Raw genomic sequence first — 21,918 nt, forward strand, 5'->3', positions numbered from 1 at the left:
CTCCTCACGGTTTAGGGCCCCTAAAATGCCAGGGCAGTATAGGAACCCCACTAATGACCCCATTTTAGAAAGAAGACACACCAAGGTATTCCGTTAGGAGTATGGCGAGTTCATAGAAGATTTTATTTTTTGTCGCAAGTTAGCGGAAATTGATTTTAATTGGTTTTTTTTTCACAAAGTGTCATTTTCTGCTAATTTGTGACAAAAAATAAAATCTTCTATGAACTCACCATACTCCTAACGGAATACCTTTGGGTGTCTTCTTTCTAGAATGGGGTCATTTGTGGGGTTCCTATACTGCCCTGGCATTTTAGGGGCCCTAAACCGTGAGGAGTAGTCTTGAAACCAAATGTCGCAAAATGACCTTTGAAATCCTAAAGGTACTCATTGGACTTTGGGCCCCTTAGCGTACTTAGGATGTAAAAAAGTGCCACACATGTGGTACCGCCGTACTCAGGAGAAGTAGTATAATGTGTTTTGGGGTGTATTTTTACACATACCCATGCTGGGTGGGAGAAATATCTCTGTAAATGACAATTGTTTGATTTTTTTTCAACACAATTGTCCATTTACAGAGAGATTTCTCCCACCCAGCATGGGTATGTGTAAAAATACACCCCAAAACACATTATACTACTTTTCCTGAGTACGGCGGTACCACATGTGTGACACTTTTTTGCAGCCTAGGTGCGCTAAGGGGCCCAACGTCCTTTTCACGGGTCATTTTGAGGCATTTGTTTTCTAGACTACTCCTCACGGCTTAGGGCCGCTAAAATGCCAGGGCAGTATAGGAACCCCACAAGTGACCCCATTTTAGAAAGAAGACACCCCAAGGTATTCCGTTAGGTGTATGGCGAGTTCATAGAAGATTTTATTTTTTGTCACAAGTTAGTGAAAAATGACACTTTGTGAAAAAAAAACAATAAAAATCAATAAAATCTTCTATGAACTTGTCATACACCTAACAGAATACCTTGGGGTGTCTTTTTTTCTAAAATGGGGTCACTTGTGGGGTTCCTATACCGCCCTGGCATTTTACGGGCCCAAAACCGTGAGTAGTCTGGAAACCAAATGTCTCAAAATGACTGTTCAGGGGTATAAGCATCTGCAAATTTTGATGACAGGTGGTCTATGAGGGGGCGAATTTTGTGGAACCGGTCATAAGCAGGGTGGCCTTTTAGATGACAGGTTGTATTGGGCCTGATCTGATGGATAGGAGTGCTAGGGGGGTGGCAGGAGGTGATTGATGGGTGTCTCAGGGGGTGGTTAGAGGGGAAAATAGATGCAATCAATGCACTGGGGAGGTGATCGGAAGGGGGTCTGAGGGGGATCTGAGGGTTTGGCCGAGTGATCAGGAGCCCACACGGGCAAATTAGGGCCTGATCTGATAGGTAGGTGTGCTAGGGGGTGACAGGAGGTGATTGATGGGTGTCTCAAGGTGTGATTAGAGGGGGAAATAGATGCAAGCAATGCACTGGCGAGCTGATCAGGGCTGGGGTCTGAGGGCGTTCTGAGATTGTGGGCGGGTGATTGAGTGCCCTAGGGGCAGATCGGGGTCTAATCTGATAGGTAGCAGTGACAGGGGGTGATTGATGGGTAATTAGTGGGTGTTTAGGGTAGAGAACAGATGTAAACACTGCACTTGGGAGGTGATCTGACGTCGGATCTGCGGGCGATCTATTGGTGTGGGTGGGTGATCAGATTGCCCGCAAGGGGCAGGTTAGGGGCTGATTGATGGGTGGCAGTGACAGGGGGTGATTGATGGGTGGCAGTGACAGGGGGTGATTGATGGGTGATTGACAGGTGATTGACAGGTGATCAGTGGGTTATTACAGGGAAGAACAGATGTAAATATTGCACTGGCGAATTGATAAGGGGGGGTCTGAGGGCAATCTGAGCGTGTAGGCGGGTGATTGGGTGCCCGCAAGGGGCAGATTAGGGTCTGATCTGATGGGTAACAGTGACAGGTGGTGATAGGGGGTGATTGATGGGTGATTGATGGGTAATTAGTGGGTGTTTAGGGTAGAGAACAGATGTAAACACTGCACTTGGGAGGTGATCTGACGTCGGATCTGAGGGGCGATCTATTGGTGTGGGTGGGTGATCAGATTGCCCGCAAGGGGCAGGTTAGGGGCTGATTGATGGGTGGCAGTGACAGGCGGTGATTGATGGGTGATTGACAGGTGATTGATAGGTGATTGACAGGTGATCAGGGGGATAGATGCATACAGTACACAGGGGGGGGGGGTTGGGGGTGATCAGGAGGGAGCAGAGGGCAGTTTAGGGAATAAAAAAAATAGCGTTGACAGATAGTGACAGGGAGTGATTGATGGGTGATTAGGGGGGTGATTGGGTGCAAACAGTGGTCTGGGGGGTGGGCGGGGGGGGGGGGGGGTCTGAGGGGTGCTGTGGGCGATCAGGGGGCAGGGGGGGAAATCAGTGTGCTTGGGTGCAGACTAGGGTGGCTGCAGCCTGCCCTGGTGGTCCCTCGGACACTGGGACCACCAGGGCAGGAGGCAGCCTGTATAATACACTTTGTATATATTACAAAGTGTATTATACACTTTGTATGCGGCGATCCGGGTGCTAGTAACCCGCCGGCGCTTCCGAACGGCTGGCGGGTTACAGCGCGAGGTGGGCGAAGCCAGCCCTCGGCGGCCGATCGCGTCACGAATGACGCGATCGCGCCGCCCATGCCCCTACAAGGACCGCCGCCTCTGGGCATGAGCTGGTCCTTGCGGGATCCACTTTCTGGCCGCCCCTGTGCAGTGGGCGGTCGTTAAGTGGTTAAAGAACAGGTGCGAGGTGAAAAAAAGATCTATCTACCTTGGGCTTCCTCTAACCCCTGGCAACATATCTGTCCATCGCCGCAGTTCTGCCTCCGTTGCAGATGCCGACCGTTGAGGTCGGGATTCCTTTAAACGTTTGGCTGTGAACGCTTGGCTGTGACGCTCGTGATCATGGTAACGTGGCCTAGAACATATTCCCCAGGCACAGGAGTACTGCGCCTGTGGAGAACGCTCCAGGCCATGTGAGTGAGCGCGATCGCAAGCAGTGTGGCCAATCGCTCGTGCAGGCACAGAAGATGCTGACCTGGCAAGGTCGGCATCTGCAACTGAGGGAAACCCGGGACGCTAGAGCTGCGGCAAGGGACAGATAGGCTGAAAGAAACCTCAGGTTGTCACTTTTAAAGTGCATATTAGTTTGCGCGGGCAGTGTCGCTCGCCAATCAAGTAAATCCGGTCACAGCAGGATCGAAATACGGATATGCCATGATCATTATCCGGTTTTGAATCGGAGCACTGGATTCAACTTGGATTTTAGCTGTGATTACATGTAGAAACCGCGATTACGGATTTGACTTTAACATTAATAGCAAAGCCCCCATACATGCTACAATCACCAAAAGTGTATGGATTATAAAGGTGATCAGTGGCTACAAGTTCAAAAAAATGTTTTCAAAAAGACCTAATATTGTTTGAGAAAATCAATTTTAAAATTTCAAATGATAAAAGTATTCCTGATTAAAAACTGCCAAAAAATGCTGATTTTAGCGGTTAATAGCAAAGCCCCCTTATATGATATAAACACTAAATTTTCACGATATATTAAGGAGAACAGTGAGAACAAGGGGCAAAAAAAGTTTTTCAAAAAGACTTTATAGTTTTTGAGAAAATTGATTTTAAAATCTCAAATGATAAAAGTGTGATTAAAAACCGCAGATTTTACCGGTTAATAGCAAAGCCCCCTTACATGATATAAACATCACATTTTCAGGATATGTTAAGTACAACAATGAGAACAAGGGTCAATTTTTTTTTCAAAAAGACCTTATAGTTTTTCAGAAAATCGATTTTAAAGTCTCAAATGATAAAAGTATTTGTGATTAAAAATCGCCAAAAACTGCCGACTTTAGCAGTTAATAGCAAAGCCCCCTTACATGATATAAACACCAAATTTTCTGAATATGTTAAGTAGAACAATGAGAACAAAGGGCAGATTTTTTTTTCAAAAAGACCTTATAGTTTTTCAGAAAATTGATTTTAACTTCTCAAATGATAAAAGTATTCGTGATTAAAAATCGCCAAAACCCACAGATTTTAGCGGTTAATAGCAAAGGCCCCTTACATAATATAAACACCAACATTTCAGGATATATTAAGTAGAATAGTGAGAACAAGGGGCAAAAACATTTTTTTATAAAGACTTTATAGTTTTTGAGAAAACCGATTTTAAATACTGGACATTTTAAAACGTCCATTGGTTCATTAGCAGGGAAAAACAGTATAAAAACAGTATAAAAAGCAGTTTTTATACTACTGGTGGTCCAGCAGTGGTTAAAATCAATGGGAATTTGTGCAGGAGCAGGATAAGCCATACAGGCTGTATCCTGCGCCCAAGTCTCCTGCGCCGATTTCTCTCGTACGTACATGAGGGGTAAGGGGATATAAAGGCTGGGGTGGGGGGAATACTGATTTTTAAAAATCTAAATACATAAAAAAGATGTTCATAAAGACAAAAAAACAGGATCAACTCAATTAACAAAAAACTCTATTCTGAGATGAACAGAAATGTATTTTTATGTAGGCAGAGCAGGAAAAAGACTTTTCCCTAATTTCTGTCTCCTACATCTAAAAGTATTAACTGAGTAAAAAAACAAAAAAAACAAAACATTGGGCATTTGGTACATGTGATTTGGTTTCAGCAAGCAGGGTAACGTTTGCATGGCACTATTTTTCCAGCTGAATCTTGTGGATAAACATTTCCATGTTTCAGAATATTGCTAGCCTTAATGCTAGCCACAGCTGCGACTGAATCAGACTGATGTTTAAAAAGCTTTGAACAATAATCTCCCTGGAAAACCAAATGAGTGATTTCTGTCTAGTTTCTCATCTGGCCGATCACTTCTCTGTTATTGATGGCAAATGTCATTGTTTGCATAATGTTAATGTTTACCATTAGAGCCACAGTCATTTTATCTACTGTATTATTGATGAGAAACTCGAGAAGAAATCAAATTCCATTAAAGATTATTTAATGATCTCACTGAAAAAGCTTTCTGGTTCAGACAATCCACCACTGCAAATACAACGGTCGTCTGACTGTGACTGAATAAACGCAGCACATGCTAGTCTGTTTATTGAGGAAAATTACCCAGAGTTACATTGTCATGTGAAAAATAAGAAGAACATCCCAAAAAGAGTTTGGATTTTTGCAATGAGCATATGGATAATTGGATTTGATTTCAATAATTTTAATAGATAAAGGCTGTATAATATAACACATATTATGCACAATTTACATTTTATAGTCCACCGTGTAATGTAATATTAAAGAGGACCTGTAACGGCATATACTGTAACAGAATGCAGTACATTATTCAGGATACCCACCATTATGTTAAAGAATACCTGTAATGAAAAAAAAACTGCCCCTGGGGGGTACTTACCTTGGAAGTGGGAAGCCTCTGGATCCTAATTAAGCTTCCCCCATCCTCTCCTGCAGCCCTGATCCAGTGTGGGCAGCCGACCAACAGCAGTGTGGGCTTCAGGATCATAACAGTCCTGCAAGATCTTTGCGCAGGCACACTTGCGGCTTTTGTTCTGGCTCAGGTGGAAATAGTCATGCCTGATCGGATCTGTGCAGAAAAGCGGATCCAATCAGGCTTGGCTATTTCCACCTGAGCCGCAATGGTCTTGTAAGATTGTTATGATCCTGAAGCCCCAGATCGAGGCTGCAGGAGAGGATCAGGGCTGTAGGAGAGGACAGGGGGAGCCTCATTATGATCCAGAGGTTTCCACCTTCCAAGCTAAGTACCCCCCAGGGGCTCTTTTTTTCATTTTGTGTTGTTTAAATATCCTGGTTCCAGCATCAGGAACACTTCCTTTAGCTGTATATTTCTGTATATTGGTGTCTTTCCCGCCCCTCCCACTTAGGCTTAGCCTAGGCTATTTATTATGTAGAATTCTACCCCCCTCCCCCCGGGCATTCTGGGAGACCTGAGATGTTTTCTACTGGCTTTAGAACTATCAGTATACAACCATTCTACAGAGATCACCTGCCAATACTAAAGATGTGGCCACTTGAAACATTTCAGAAAGTAATTGGGGAGAGGACAAATTTTACAACACTGGCTAATTAATTTATGAATGGATATTGTAAAAAAAAAAAAAAAGCAATTTTATTAATTATAATAGTTTGACGATAGTTCCACTTTAATAATTTGGCATGTAGAAAGGTCAGTACTAACTTATATTTATCACTACCTCAAATGCCTAAAATTAGAATTCAGTGCATCAGGTCAAGTTCCAACGATTAGAGCATCATTAGAGAGGCTTTTTGAATGACATTTGTGAACCTGAAGTGTTTTTTTAAACTGTTAAATTAAAAATGTCACAAAGAGCCCGCTAAAAACCTCTGCTAAACCATTTTAGTTTTCTGTGTCTAAGTATTATAATTTGTCCAACATTCCCCATTAAAAATGTACCGGCAACTGTCCACTAAGCAGAAATTTTGGCATTTTTATGAAAGATAATAATAATTCTGACATTTGCATAGCACTTTTCTTATGCCAGGAAATCTTAAAGAATACCTTAGCCAATAAGAGAAATTAAAAACGGGAAGCAGGCATGTGTGGTGGGCTCTCCTCAGGCCCACCGCTCTGCCTGTTCTCCTCCATCACCCTCCGTTTTTGAGCACCGACCCTCCTAAGCTACTTCGTTTTTGGGAGGGTTGGTGCAGGCGCTCCTGTCCTTGATCGGGCCGCAGCCAAAAGCGCTCTGCACATGTGCACTACGTCACAACTGCATAGTGTGCATGCGCAGAGCGCTCTTGGGCCACGAGCACACGATCGAGGAGGCGTGTCACTGGGCAGCGCCTGCACAGTCTTCACCAACCCCTTCCGACCAGGAAGTAGCTTAAGAGGGTCAGCGCACTAAAACGTCAGGTAACAGGGGGAGCAGTGGGCATGAGGGAGCAGGCACCAAACATGCCTGCTCCCCCCATTTTTAATTTCTTTTATGGGCTAAGGTATCCTTTAAGTATAATAAAAAAAAATTAGTTTAACTTACCTGGGGCTTCTTGTGCCCATGACATCGGTCCGAGTCCCTCCAGCAATGTGCGTTTCCCTATTTGTGCAATGTGAGCTACAGGACTGACGGAAGTAACGTCTATATTCTGTGCACTTTCTGCACTCTCCAATTTTAATAATAATAATGGCAGTATTTGTATAGCGCCTTTCTCCTGTCGGACTCAAAGCGCTTGCGAGGCAGCCACAAGAGCGCACTCAGTAGGCAGTAGCAGTGTTAGGGAGTCTCGCCCAATGAACTCCTTACTGAATTACTGGCTTACTGAACAGGCAGAGCCAGCCCTTTTAGCATTGTTTCTTGAATGTGTCTCATTATTTTTTTACTATATGTAGTATACTGTATCTGTCTATACTATGCCTGGTGTCTGTATAATGGCTGAAATTTGTAGGCCCTTGGTTGGTCAACTCTTAATTGACTACTAGGATGCCACAAAAAAAAAAAAATGGTGAACAGACTTCATGAGGAGATATGTTTCTCATTCTGCTCTGCACTGTCTATAGTTACGGTATGACATTGGCGCATACTTGGCCCAAAAACAGTTGTTACATTACAGACGATTGGGTCTATATTTTAAAAATACAAATCTGCATTGGACATTACCCTGAACAGATACAGCAATACTACTGTTCAACGTGGTTAGTAACAGTTGTAGCACCTCTGTTGTGAAACATTACTTCAATTCACAGTTTATGACAGTGTTTTCTTTTCACACAATTTAAGCCTGCCTTCCTCACGCTGGAGTGACACAACCCTCCCAATTCATTCTTAGCAAAGTAAGCCAGAAAAACATTTGTCTCCTGTATTCATTGGTACACATGTGAGGATGTGTATAGTCCAGAGGAGTCCCAAGACTTCCTGCGGATACAGGAAAAACACAGAGAGAGACCACACGATACACATGGTGTAGTATATTAATGTGAAATTCTGGATAAATACAAAGTGATGAAGTACTCATAAAGGTGGGCTTCAAGACCAGGAACCACAGTATAAAAACAAGTGAGGAAATCCCGTCCCCACTCGGGTTCTTTGTCTTCAAATGTATGGGTCGCATGCCAGAAAAAACGATTGTTTGGGTACACTAAACAAACAATTAACAGCAATCTCTTTTTTAAAAAATGTTATTGTATTTTCTCAACAAATAAAATTTAAATTTAAAGAAATACACCTTTATTTCCAAATAAAATATTGTTGCCATACATTGTACTAGGGACATAATTTAACCACTTAAGCCCAACTGGACGAACATTCTCATCCAGTTGGGCCGCGCGCGCTCCCGCGGGGGCTCCCGTGCGCGCTCCGCCCCCTGTCGTTAGCCCAGCGATTAGTGAAAGGGTTTTTCTGAGTTACAAAAAGTTCCCCGTCTTCATTCTTCTTCCTGGAAGCGTACGATCACGCTTCCAGGACTTTTTCACTGTGACCAAATAGTAAAACTACACACACATCCATTTTTTTAATAAATGAATACATTTTTTTACATTTAAAATTAGCTGTTTACCTCCCACACCAAAAATTACCCACATACAATTTTTAATACAAATAAAAAAAACAAAACTGTAAGGGATTGCGGAGATGCTGCCGCGCGGTCTGGCGGCGGGGCGGCTGTCTCCGCGTTCAGACCGGCGGTTTCCGCACAGCAGCATGCGTCTGGTTTGTCTGAGCCTTCTAGTGCACACAGATGGAGAGCTACGCGCGCGCGCGCTGGGAGACAGGACCTTTATGCCAGGAGGAGAGGGATCAGCTGATCAGGTTGGTCAGCTGATCCCAGCGCAGACTGTCATTGGCTGAGTGGCGCTGGGTGGCGCTGAGGAGCGCTGCACTATATATAGATCTCGCTGGGCAGTCTAGGGGTGTCTGCCGTTGCGAATACATACTTGTGAGCACTCAGACCATAGTCAGATCCTACAGTGTGTTAGAACCAGGTGGACCTGGGAATTCACACTTAGCCAGATTACGCTTGTGTTATACTTTAGACCAGTTCCGGGGTGTCGTGACCAAGGACCTCACAACCAAGCTTAGGAATACTGTGTCATTGCTGTGTTATGCTTTAGACCAGTTCCGGGGTGTTGTGACCAAGGACCTCACACCCAAGCTTAGGAATACTGTGTTATTGCTGTGTTATACTTTAGACCAGTTCCGGGGTGTTGTGACCAAGGACCTCACACCCAAGCTTAGGAATACTGTGTCATTGCTGTGTTATACTTTAGACCAGTTCCGGGGTGTTGTGACCAAGGACCTCACACCCAAGCTTAGGAATACTGTGTCATTGCTGTGTTATTCTTTAGACCAGTTTCTGGGTGTTGAGACCACGGACTTCACCCCCTAGATTAGAATCTTGTTCTATATCTGTTATGACCCTTTGCTCTGTCGACCTCTCTCTCGCTTTCTGATTCAGTACCTCTGCATATCTGTCTACCTGTTGCCAAACCCTGCCTGTACCTGGTTACCGAATCAGCCTTCTGTCTCTGTACCGTATCTGCTTGTGTGTTGCCGACCTGGCCTGGCCGACCCTTCTGACTGTCACTCATTCCTGGAGTGTCCAGTCTCTCTGTACTACCTGTGACACTATTCTACCAAGTGTCAATTAGCTGCAGGGACTTCCTGCTCCTCAGAGAGTCCTCTCTGCAGTACAGCCAAGGGCTCTACCCCTTAGGAGTCCTCTGGCTGCAGTATAGTCTGATTCCCAGTATAGCAGGGAATCATTGGCTCCCAGGTTATCTATATCCCCTCTCCTAGGAGATAGTTCCCACACAGCCAAGGGCCACCTGCTCCTCAGGTGATCCATGCTCATAGTTTCTGCTTCTCCCGCTCCACCGGAGATAGCCTACTGTTGCACCAAAACACTAACACATTACTAGGTGTCCAGAGGTTAGTCATACTTGTATTATTGGTGATTCTGCAGATCATCAATAATCAGGTATACATCTGTATTCTTGGTGATACTGCAGATCACCAATAATCAGATTCTCTCTGTGTGTTGACACCGATCGTTACAAAAACATAAATAGTTACCTAAGGGTCTGAACTTTTTAAATATGCATGTCAAAGGAGTATATTAATATAATTTTTTAAATTATTGGCTTGTAAATAGTGATGGATGCAAATTGAAAAAATGCACCTTTATTTCCAAATAAAATATCGGCGCCATACATTGTGATAGGGACATCATTTAAATTGTGTAATAAGCAGGACAAATGGGCAAGTAAAATACATGGTGTGAGAAAACGTGGAAAAGCCGCCACCTGTACTGACAACAAGGTGGCTGGCTCCGCGTCTAGCGCGGCGGTTTGTATGCAGCAGCATGCGTCTGGCACTATGATGGATCGTGGAAAAGCCGCCGCATGTACTGGCAGCAAGGCGGCTGTTTCTGCATCCAACGCGGCAATTTGCACGCAGCAGTATGTGTCTGGTGTGGCTGGCTCTGTTGGTGCACCTGGATGGAGAACTACGCGCGTGCCAGAAGTCCGCCCGCCCGCCAGAAGTCAGGACCTTTATACCAGCTGGAGATGGATCAGCTGATCAGGACGATCAGCTGATTCCTGCTGGACTCCTGATTGGCTGAGTGGCTCGGGCGGGGTGGCAGAGTCCTGCAACTATATATACAGCTTGCTTGCCAGTTGCTGGTTGTCTGCCATTGCGAACACTTACGTGAAAGCATTCAGACCATAGTCAGATCCAACAGTGTGTTTGAACCAGGAGGACCTGGGAATTCACACTGAGCCAGATTACTTGTGCTATTACTGTATTATCATTTGTGTTATACTCCAGACTAGTTCCAGGGTGCTGAGACCACGGACCTCGCACCCAAGACTAGGGAACTGTATTATCATTTGTGTTATACTCCAAACTAGTTCCAGGGTGCTGAGACCACGGACCTCGCACCCAAGACTAGGGAACTGTATTATCATTTGTGTTATACTCCAGACTAGTTCCAGGGTGCTGAGACCACGGACCTCGCACCCAAGACTAGGGAACTGTATTATCATTTGTGTTATACTCCAGACTAGTTCCAGGGTGCTGAGACCACAGACCTCGCATCCAAGAATAGGGAACTGTATTATCATTTGTGTTATACTCCAGACTAGTTCCAGGGTGCTGAGACCACGGACCTCGCACCCAAGACTAGGGAACTGTATTATCATTTGTGTCATTCTTCAGACCTGCTTGTGATGCCCATCTACCAGGGGTCACTAGCCACCGGGTCTTCTTGCTATTCAGCCTGGGACTCCGCCCCTTGGAGGTCTCAGGCTGCCGCAAGATCTCTGCACTCCCAAAGGGAGGTATTTCTCATTCTGCTAAGGACCACTTGCTCCTCGGGTGGTCCTTACTCAAAGTTATTACTGTTGCACCAAACACTCACACTATATAGGTGTCCAGAGGTTAGTAATATATCTGTATTATCGGTGATTCTGCAGATCATCAATAATCGGGTATATATCTGTATTCTTGGTGATACTGCAGATCGCCAATAATCAGATTCTCTCTGAGTGCTGACACCGATCGTTACACCTGGGTTTTCATTACGGTAGCTAGGTGTTAAAATGGATTTAGAATAAAATAATTCTTAGCAAAATGTATCACCCAAAGAAAGCTTAATTGGTGGCGGAAAAAAAACAAGATACAGACCAATTCATTGTGATGAGAAGTGATAAAGTTATTGGAAAATGAATGGGAGGTGAAAGTTGCTCAGATGCAAAAAATAAACAACCCTTCAGACTTAAGTGGTTAAACATTGTAATAACTGGGACAAATGGGCAAATAAAGTGTGTGGGTTCTGTTTACAGTAGCATGTTTTATTTTAAAAATATATCAGCTGAAAATTGAGAAAAAATTAATTTTGTAAAATTATTTGCCTTCTGATTCCCTTTAAAATGCACATAAAATAAAATAATTCTTAGCAAAAAGTATCACCCAAAGAAAGCCTAATTTGTGCCGAAGAAAACAATGGTGTGATATGTAGTGATAAGTTATTGCCGAATTAAAATGTCCGCAGCTCTAAAATGTGAAAATTGCCCTGTTTTTTTAAGGAAAATAGCACTTAGGTAAAGTGGATAAATTATTAATCCTTTTAATCATAATAATCCCTATTATGTTGTCATACCTACTAACATTTAGAGATAAGAAAGAGGGACATTTTAAGACATGCCCCTACCACACTCTAACCACGCCCCCACCACAACCCACATTGTGCATATCACAAAGTATTCAGAAGCATATGATGCAGTTTTATCATTCAGACCTCACCGGTCCTTTCTATCATCAGTAGTTTTCCTTGATTTTAAAATGATAAATATATCAATTTAAATGATGGGAATAAAGTTTATAGTCAATAAACACATTTTTCAGTAGAAAAATACATGTATTCACAGAAATCTGTACATCAGTCCTGAGAGGGAGACAAATGAGGGACAGGAGGATTTGGTTCCTAAAGAGCGACTGTCTTTGCAAAAGAGGGACAGTTAAAGGTGGCCATACACTGGCCCGATTTGCGCCCGTTTCGACAGCAGATTCGATCACTGGGATCGAATCTGCTGCCAATCGTTCACGCTACACGCCGAATTTCGATATATTCCGTCCGATCCCGTCGATCGCGCCATGCGGAAAATAACCGTCGATCGCCCGCGGGTAAAGAGCGCATCGCTAGCGGCGTTCGAGTGCCCGACGACCGACGCAATAGAGCCGCATACATTACTAGCTCCGCCGGCACGACTCCCGGGTCTCCGCTCTTCTCCGTCTCCGCTCTGGTCTGGTCTCAGGCATGCTTCCCTTCTTCCTGTCCCGGCAGGAAGTTTAAACAGTAGAGGGCGCTCTACTGTTTAAACTTCCCCCAGACAGGAAGAAGGGAAGCATGCCGGAGACCAGAGCAGACCAGAGTGGAGACGGAGAAGAAGAGCGGTGACCGGGGGCAGTCGCACCAGCGGAGCAGGTAATGTATGCGGGCGGGGGGAGCAGCGGCAGCACCACCACAACAGATTGTGATCGGTTTCAGGCTGAAATCGGTTCACAATCTGTTTGCAGTAAAGGTACCTATACGATCCCTCTCTGATCCGATTCGATCAGATAGAGATCTGTCTGTTGGTCGAATCTGATGGCAAATCGACCAGTGTATGGCTACCTTAAGAGTTATGCACTGTGAATGTCTGTGATCTTATCTAGTCATCTAGAGGGCTGGCAGAAATAGTTCTTATTCAGGGACATGAGGATGAGAAACACTACAGTAGACCGAAGAACGAGAAATAAACTACTTGCGGTTGTTGTTTATTAATTTAGGAACATCATTATACCTTCCTGTCTCCTTTTTTTGAGAATGGAGGCCTTGCAGAGCACAGACACTGTACAGCCGTCTATTCTCTGGCCAGATTTTCCTCCTGCAGCCCTGTCTGCTCTTCCAGTAATTCCACCTCCTGGGCTGGATCAGCAGTGCCTGGCACTGAGCTACTGTACATCTCACACAAGGACTAGAGTAATGTATGTCTGCTGATCTTCATACACAATTCCCTGGGCTTTTAATCAGTGCATGGCCAGAGAGCTGGTTAAATAGCAGGAATCAGCTACTGTGTTATTGAAGGAATTACCGGTAAGTAGACACACCACCAGTGCTTAGGTATAACTGCTGCTAAATTAAATGGCTTTAACCCCTAATTCAATACATGATCATACAAAGGCTACCTATGATATCCATATACAGTTCTGATTAGGAACTTGATCGGAACATGCACACACATTTTATGAGCATTATAGCACATTTTTACATTTTTTTAAATGTAGCCTTTAAGCAGCTCTGCCCATGGACGGATTTCAGGCAAGGCCACATAGGACATGGCCTAGGGAACCAGGAAAGCAAGGGGCGGGCTGTGGGCAGCAGGGTGGTAGTAGCAGTTAGCCTGCTGAACATTCATCCTGCTACACAGAGTTCGCACACAGCCAGATCTTACACTCAAGGGAAGAAAGGGCAGCGAACAGGCACTTACAGTGATCTCTGAGCTGCCTGTCCCTTGCCAAATGTGCTGCTCACCCAGAAGCTTACAATATAATCCCTGCCATCATGTCACTATAGCCCGAACGGATTCGCATGAACTTCGGTGGTTTGCATTTGCGGTGAACCGCGAACTATATGCGAGTTCGACCCGCCCTCTATACTACATCATTAGGGTCAACTTTGACCCTCTACGTTCAGGGGTCCCCAAACTGTGGTCCGCAGCCCACTGCTGGTCTGTGGGACGTTTGCAGTTGGGCCGCGGGACTGTCCTCTTGCTCCCCCCCCCCCCCCCGCTGCTGTTACCTTACCTGGGTACTATACTAGCCATACTGGGCACTGTACTAGCCATACTGGGCACTATACTAGCTATACTGGGCACTATACTAGCTATACTGGGCACTATACTAGCTATACTGGGCACTATACTAGCTATACTGGGAACTATGCTAGCTATACCGGGCACTACCTACCTATACCGGGCACTATACTAGCTATACTGGGCACTAGACTAGCTATACTGGGGCACTATCTGCCCATACTGGGACTATACTAGCTATACTGGGGCACTATGCTAGCTATATGGGGTAACTATACTAGCCATACTGGGGCAACTATGCTAGCCTTGCCGCCGCTCCCCCCCCCCCCCGTAACCCGCTGCGCACGACACTGTCCACTAGGACCCCGGAAAAATATTTGGTCGGAAAGTGGTCCCCGGGCTGGAAAAGGTTGGGGACCCCTGCTCTACATCACAGTCAGCAGGCACAGGGTAGCCAATCAGGCTAAACTCCCTCCTGGAGTCCCCCCCCCCCCCCTTATAAAAGGCAAGCAGCATCAGCCATTTCACTCACTCGTGTGGCTGCAGTAATTAGAGGAGAGTGAGCTTGCTGCAGAAAGACATAGGGAAAGCTTAGTTAGGCTCTTGTTAGGTTTGTTAGCTTGCTCCTTGCTGATACTTATTGCTAAAAAGCATCCCTCAACAGCTCTTTTGAGAGCTAATGTTGTTCTTGTGATCTATTTTTTTTTTGTGTGTGTGTATGTCCCACAGACACTTGTTGCATATACAGCCCTGTCAGTCAGTCACAGCTGGCCCTTAGTAATTCCTACTGTGCCACTGCCAGGCCCAGCACATTCAGTGACTACCTGTTCACGGTACCTGTGTGTGTGACAGCTGCACATTTGTAATACCAATCCCTGCATACCTGTTCAGTAGTGCACCTACCTACGTGACCGCACACAGTGTTATATACCAGTCACTGCACCTGTTCACAGTACCTGTGTGTGTGACAGCTGCACATTTGTTATACTAGTCATTGCATAATTGTTCACAGTACCTGTGTGACCGCATGCTGTTTAATATACCAGTCCGTGCATACATGTTAACTGCACATGTGTGACAGCTGCACTTTGTATTGTAATACCAGTCACTGCATACCTTTCACTGCACCTGTGTGACTGCACATTGTATTAGTCAAGTCAGTGCATACCTTTCACTTCATCCCCCTGATATGGACAAAACAACAGGCAGAGGCAGACCAAGAGGCAGGCCACCCGTCAGGTCTGTTCGAGGTCGTGCTGACGTGATTTCATGCGGCCCTATACCAAGGTACAGTGCTCAGAAGAAGGCACGTCCCATCAACTTCCAAGATTGTCAGGACATGGTTGACTATTTAACACAGAGCACCTCATCTTTTCGCAGCCACCAGCTCTACTACAAGCATCACATCCGCTGCATTTGACACTTCGCAGGAGTTATTTGGTGTAGAATTAACTGATTCACAGCCATTATTGTTACAACAAGATGAAGGCACTAAGCAAGTTACTGATGATGAAGTACCTGCCGTTGGTGCAGTTTTGGAGGTGTCTGCAAGCGAAGCTCTGGAGGATGATTATGATGATGATGATTATGATGATACGGATGCCATGTGGGTTCCCAATAGAGGAGATGAACAGGGGGACAGTTCAGAGGGGGAGTCAGAGAGGAGTAGGAGGAGCAGGTGAATGGAGAGGGAGTAGAGGACGCTATGGGAACGATGAGGGGGCTGGAGGAAGTAGGATATTTTATGGCTAATCCCCAATATCAGGGTCACTTTAAAGAGTACCTGAAGTGAGATTAACCTTCCTGGCGGTTCGGGGTAAGCCGCGCAGGAGGTTTTCTCCGGCCCTGCTCGGCCGATTTTCTTAATTTCTTTTTTGCTGGACGCAGCTAGCACTTTGCTAGCTGCGCCAGCACACCGATCGCCGCCGCCCCACGCCTGATCGCCGCTATCCGTCGCGGTGCGCGGCCCCCCCCCAGACCCCGTGCGCTGCCTGGCCAATCAGTGCCAGGCAGCGCCGAGGGGTGGATCGGGACTCCCAATGACATCACGACGTCGGTGACGTCATCCTGCCCCGTCGCCATGGCGACGGGGAAGCCCTCCAGGAAATCCCGTTCTTTGAACGGGATTTCCTGATCGGAGATCGCCGAAGGCGATCGAAGCGGGTGGGGGGATGCGGCTGAGTAGCGGCTATCATGTAGCGAGCCCTGGGCTCGCTACATGATTAAAAAAAAAAAAAAAAACTGCTGCGCTGCCTCCTGGCGGAATTTTTCATACCGCCAGGAGGGTTAAAACTAACACCTTGAAAATGTCACTATGTACACTGGTATGTGTATTCACATACAGCCTTATGTTTACTTCATATCTGCCTCAAAGGCTCTACAAGCACAATTGTCAGAGCAGTTACCCAAAACTAAATCTTAATACAGAACATTAATCCACACTTATACCTAGCAACCCAACTATTCCTCTTTCGGGAACCAAATCCCTCTGTCCCTCTTTCTTCCTTATTTGTCCCTCTTTGAAGACTGATGTGCAGATCTCTGTATGTATATTTTTTTCTCCTTTAAAATGTGTTTAACTGACTCTAAACTGTATTCCCATCAATGAAATTGATATATTTCTAATTTTCAAATGTTAAAATGAAGAAAAACTAAAGGTGACATCCAAAAATCACAAAAATGTACACAAATGAAAGAATATGAATACAAAAAAACGCTCATCGTGCATGTGTGAAATTGCATGCTTCTTCCACAGCTACAAGTGTGAACAGCCCATTAAGGCAACTTTGTAGCATAGTAATTGGACTGTTTTTACATTTCCATTACATATCAGTTCAGAATGCCATTTGCAAAGACAACAAAGTGACTTTTTGGATTGCCATATGAGAATGTTCTTTCTTTTCATTACATTGCTTTAATTTGTGCAAGAAAACCATGGCTACAGAGGGCCAGCGTCCTCCTTCGTCTCCTCAAATAGGACACACAAATGTGGCCAGCCTCTCCTGGGATGGTGCTGACCTTGGAAGGCAGCTTCTGGTCCACATTAACCTAAGACAAGCCACAGCAAGACAGATGAAAGACAACAGACAGCAAGTTTGAAGAAAGTAGACCCAAGTCATTACACTGAGCTCTCAGCTCGCAAACATTTTATGCTTCCAAGCAGGTTTAAATATAACTACTAATGAAAGTGGACCCAGCAGAACAAAAGTAGGATAAGGGATTGATACAGCAGCTGAACATAAAAAAAACACCATTTACTCCATCTGTATATTCAATAAAAATCAATAGATGTATTCTAAGCACAGCTCTTATAAATATGTTTTCAGTATAAGTGCTCTTTGCTATTCGGTATACAGCCGGATTAACGTGAGAAGGGGTTGGGGGGGGCGGCAATACTACTGCTCAGCACCATTTCTGGATAGCTCGGTGCCTTAATTAAGGTGTAGTAATGCTCCATGGACATTATTTATATTTTTAGCAATGTGCAGTCATTATATTGCAACCCGGTAATGTTGTTGGTGTAACAATACTCCCTCCATTAATATTTTGCAAGGCACATCGGTTGGGGTCATGTAACAAGTGCTACCATATTGTGCTCCCCACCCCCAACAACTGCTGCCATGTTGTTTCCAATATAACAAGCAAGCATGCATAGGCAAACACGAGGGTCAATTATGAGCCCTGCTGTGTGAATGCTTCACTTTCCCCTTCATTGCCAATGTCGGCTGTCCTCATTATTATCTGTATCCAAACTGCTCCTGATCAATCCCGTTGTTGGTCAGTCGGACGGGAAACTGCATTATGTGTACCGAGCATGATATCCAACCATATTATTATACTGTATTGTGCGTGGCTGAGGGAGAACTTTCAAGAATCCCCCCCTTGAAAATCCTGGGTTTGCCCCTGACATGGCCATAGCTCCCCATACCTACAACAAGTGACTCCATTATGTTCCTCCATAAAAAGTGTTACAATGATGGCCCCTCCTACAACAAGTGTCTCCAAGATGTCCTACCCTGCAACAGGTAACAAGTGACACATATTCACTAAATATTGGTAAAGTCCCCTTCGCCTCCACCGATCCATGCTTGGACCTTCAACACAGAAGCAAGTAATGTGCACTGCCATGCAATGTGCGCTGCCATGCACTGTACGTGGCCAGGGCACCTTGTGCCTGCACAGTAACATGAAGCGGAACAGGATCAGCTTTTTCCACCCGTGCTTATGCTACTGAGCAGGCACAGAGCGTCCTGCACCTGTACCGTGCAGCCACACTTGTTCGTTAGTCAATAAGTGTAGAGTGGAACTCACACTGCCTATAAAGTAAGGGAGCCAAATGGTGTAGCATCATTTAACAAATATATGTGACAGAATTGTGGGTAATTTATACTCCCAAAATTGGATTGCAAAACCACCATCTGTGCTTACAGGAAAATCACTGCCCTTTCTGGGTTTCCCACATTCTCCAGGAACTGGTTGATTGCTCTTCTTGAGTGCTTCACAGTTGTAGAGAAGCCATGAGTATAAAGGCTATACCTTCTAATAGAGGTGTAGGTACACAAATACACATGAAGGTTGTTGGAGGTGCTCAGATATAGTAGATATCCTCTATATGAGTACAATATCATAATAAAAAAAAAAGGATTTTTTTAGAGGTGTCTTACCTCTCAAGACGTATGACACAGACAATTGCAATTATCGGTGTCCGCCTTGAGAGGTAAGACACCTCTACAAAAATATTTTTTATTTTATAGCCAATAAGGTCTGTATTTATGTTTACTCAATGTGGGAAGTGTTTTTTTTTTTCAATGATGATGTCAATTCCGATTAAAATGCTACTCTTTATATCGTGTCTTTGTGATCAGTTTGTTAATAAAGTTAATAAAGGGTGGGGACACGTCCATTGGATTATATATATATATATATATATATATATATATATATATATATATATATATATATATATATATATATATATATATATATAGTACAAATTCCAATAAGACAGGAACGAAAAAGAGGTAGAAAAAAATATTGTACCTATTAGTGTGGCATCCATAGAGTTAAGAATAATAGGAAAATGGTAAAGTTTTGGGTCATGCTGTTGAACTTGAGTATTTTGAAGCAGCAAAATGTGCCCCAGGGCGACAAAATAAATGCAAATTCTAGTCTAGCCAGCTGTGTAATCATTATCAGTCCTGCTGAAAAAAACCCTTCTCTCTGTGTTCTGTGCCTGCAGCAAGTAGACTATGACCCCATTGACTACATTCGGCAATGTTCTGATCACACTTAGCCATTCTAAAGACCCAGAGGAAGCCAGGAATCCACTGTGAGCATCAGTTATATGGATGTACAGTACGTATGAATGATGGCATTCATCAGGGCAGGTTTCAATAAGCTCATCACAATAATTCACTTCTAAGTGTTGCACAGGGAATTTTAATTATTGCTCGCAATGCTGGACTAGCAGGACAAGCCACTGGCTGCTTTTTTGCAAACACAATATTTTTTTAAAGCGTACGCTCTATCATTGTGCATAAATCACTAAGTGCAGAAATGATGGCGGAAGGAAACCTCTACTGGTCTGAGGTCTTTAGTTTGCTTCCAACCAGCTGTAGCTGTACAAGATAAGACAAGACAGATAAACAAATAACATTTACTAGCCGACCCGCGGCGTAGCATATGCCGCATAAGAGGGTAGAGGGCAGGAAGGGGGTATTGGGCACAACGGTGGGGAGGGGGGTTGGACCCCCCCTCACCTGGGTCCCCCATGTGCTCTCCCCCTCCAGCTTAAGTTCAGCAGGAACCCCCCCTCACCTGGGTCCCCCATGTGCGCTCCCCCTCCTGCTTAAGCACAGTAGCAGCCGCCGCTATTAGTAAGAGGCAGCGGGCGGGGATGACTCACCTCTTCCGTGTTCCATCGTGCGTTCCACTGTCGTCACTTCCTGCAATGCCGCACACTGTATTAGTGTAATTTGCCTTTTTAAAACAGAAGGAAATATGCAATAATTCAGCTATAAGTGAACATTTGTGGTTACCCACAATGCACTGCTGCTAAATATGCAAATTACCCCTTTTCCCCCTTGGTAAACCAAGCAAGCATCCAGAGCCGCTGGTGTATAGCAAGTATTTAGCTTTAAATTTTACACAGTCATATCAAACCCACATGTAGACAGCCTGTTTCAGACTTTTGGTCCTCATCTGTACATGGCAAGGATTGATATGCCTGTATGAGATAGGGATTGGACCAGTACAACAGAGTAACCAAGCAGCTCAGGGTGACCCAAACCACTCGGAATGTATAGGGGGATAAAAGGGACCAAAAAGACCTTCTAGTAAAAAATCAAAGCTTGGTGTAATTTGCCTTCTTAAAACAGAAGAAAATCTGCAGTAATTCAGCTATAAGTGAACATGTGTGATTACCCACAATGCACCACTACTAAATATGCAAATTATTCCTTTTCACCCTTGGTAAGTCAAGCAAGCTTACAGCTTTAAGTTTTACACAGTCATATCACACCCACATGTGACAGCCTTTTTCAGACATTTGGTCCTCATCAGTACATAGCAGGGATTGATACGGCTGTATGAGATAGGGCTTGGACCAGTACAACAGAGTAACCAAGCAGCTCAGGGTGACCCAAACTACTAAGAATGTATAGGAGGATAAAAGAGACCAAAAAGCCCTCCTACTAAAAAAAGCAAAGCTTGGTGTAATTTTCCTTCTTAAAACAGAAGCAAATCTGCAATAATTCAGCTATAAGTGAACATTTGTGGTTACCCACAATGCACTGATACTGAATATGCAAATTATCCCTCTTTGCCCTTGGTTTGATATGACACTACTTCTTCTTCTTGCTTGGACCAGCCCCTTCTTCTTGCTTCGACCAGCCCTGGGGGCAGGGCACTACTTCTTCTTCTTGCTTGAAGGTTGAGGCACTTACTCTATTATATATATAGATATTGCATTTTTCTCCTGGCGGACTCAAAGCGCCAGAGCTGCAGCTACTAAGACGCGTTCTATAGGCAGTAGCAGGGTTAGGGAGTCTCGCCGAAGGTCTCCTACTGAATAGGTGCTGGCTTACTGAACAGGTAGAGCTGAGATTCGAACCCAAGTCCTATAGTCACTACTTACTATGCAGACTGCAGTCATTGACAATGCACATTCAAATCAGGGCTCGTTCACACTACAAGAGCTTTTCTAAGCGTTTTGTGATTTTAAAAGCTCCTGCTAATGTAATCCTATGTGTGTGCTCCCACTGGAGCGATGTGATTTTGTAAAAATCTCCCATAGCATTGCATTAGCAAGAGCTTTTAAAATCTTTAGCCCTTAAAAAGCTCTTGTCGTGTGAATCAGCCACCAGGCAGCTTTCTTTTGGTTTGTACTTTTTTGAGAGTAATACTTCTTTCTCTGATTAAAATAGTGGATCTGGTATAAGGCCTCATTCACTATAGCAGCAGTGCTATCATTTTGCATTTATATGGTGCTTTACAGAATATACTGAGAGATTAATTTCACCAACTATCCCTCAAAGATG

This window comes from Hyperolius riggenbachi, chromosome 2 (assembly GCF_040937935.1).
Source record: "Hyperolius riggenbachi isolate aHypRig1 chromosome 2, aHypRig1.pri, whole genome shotgun sequence".
Taxonomy (NCBI): domain Eukaryota; kingdom Metazoa; phylum Chordata; class Amphibia; order Anura; family Hyperoliidae; genus Hyperolius; species Hyperolius riggenbachi.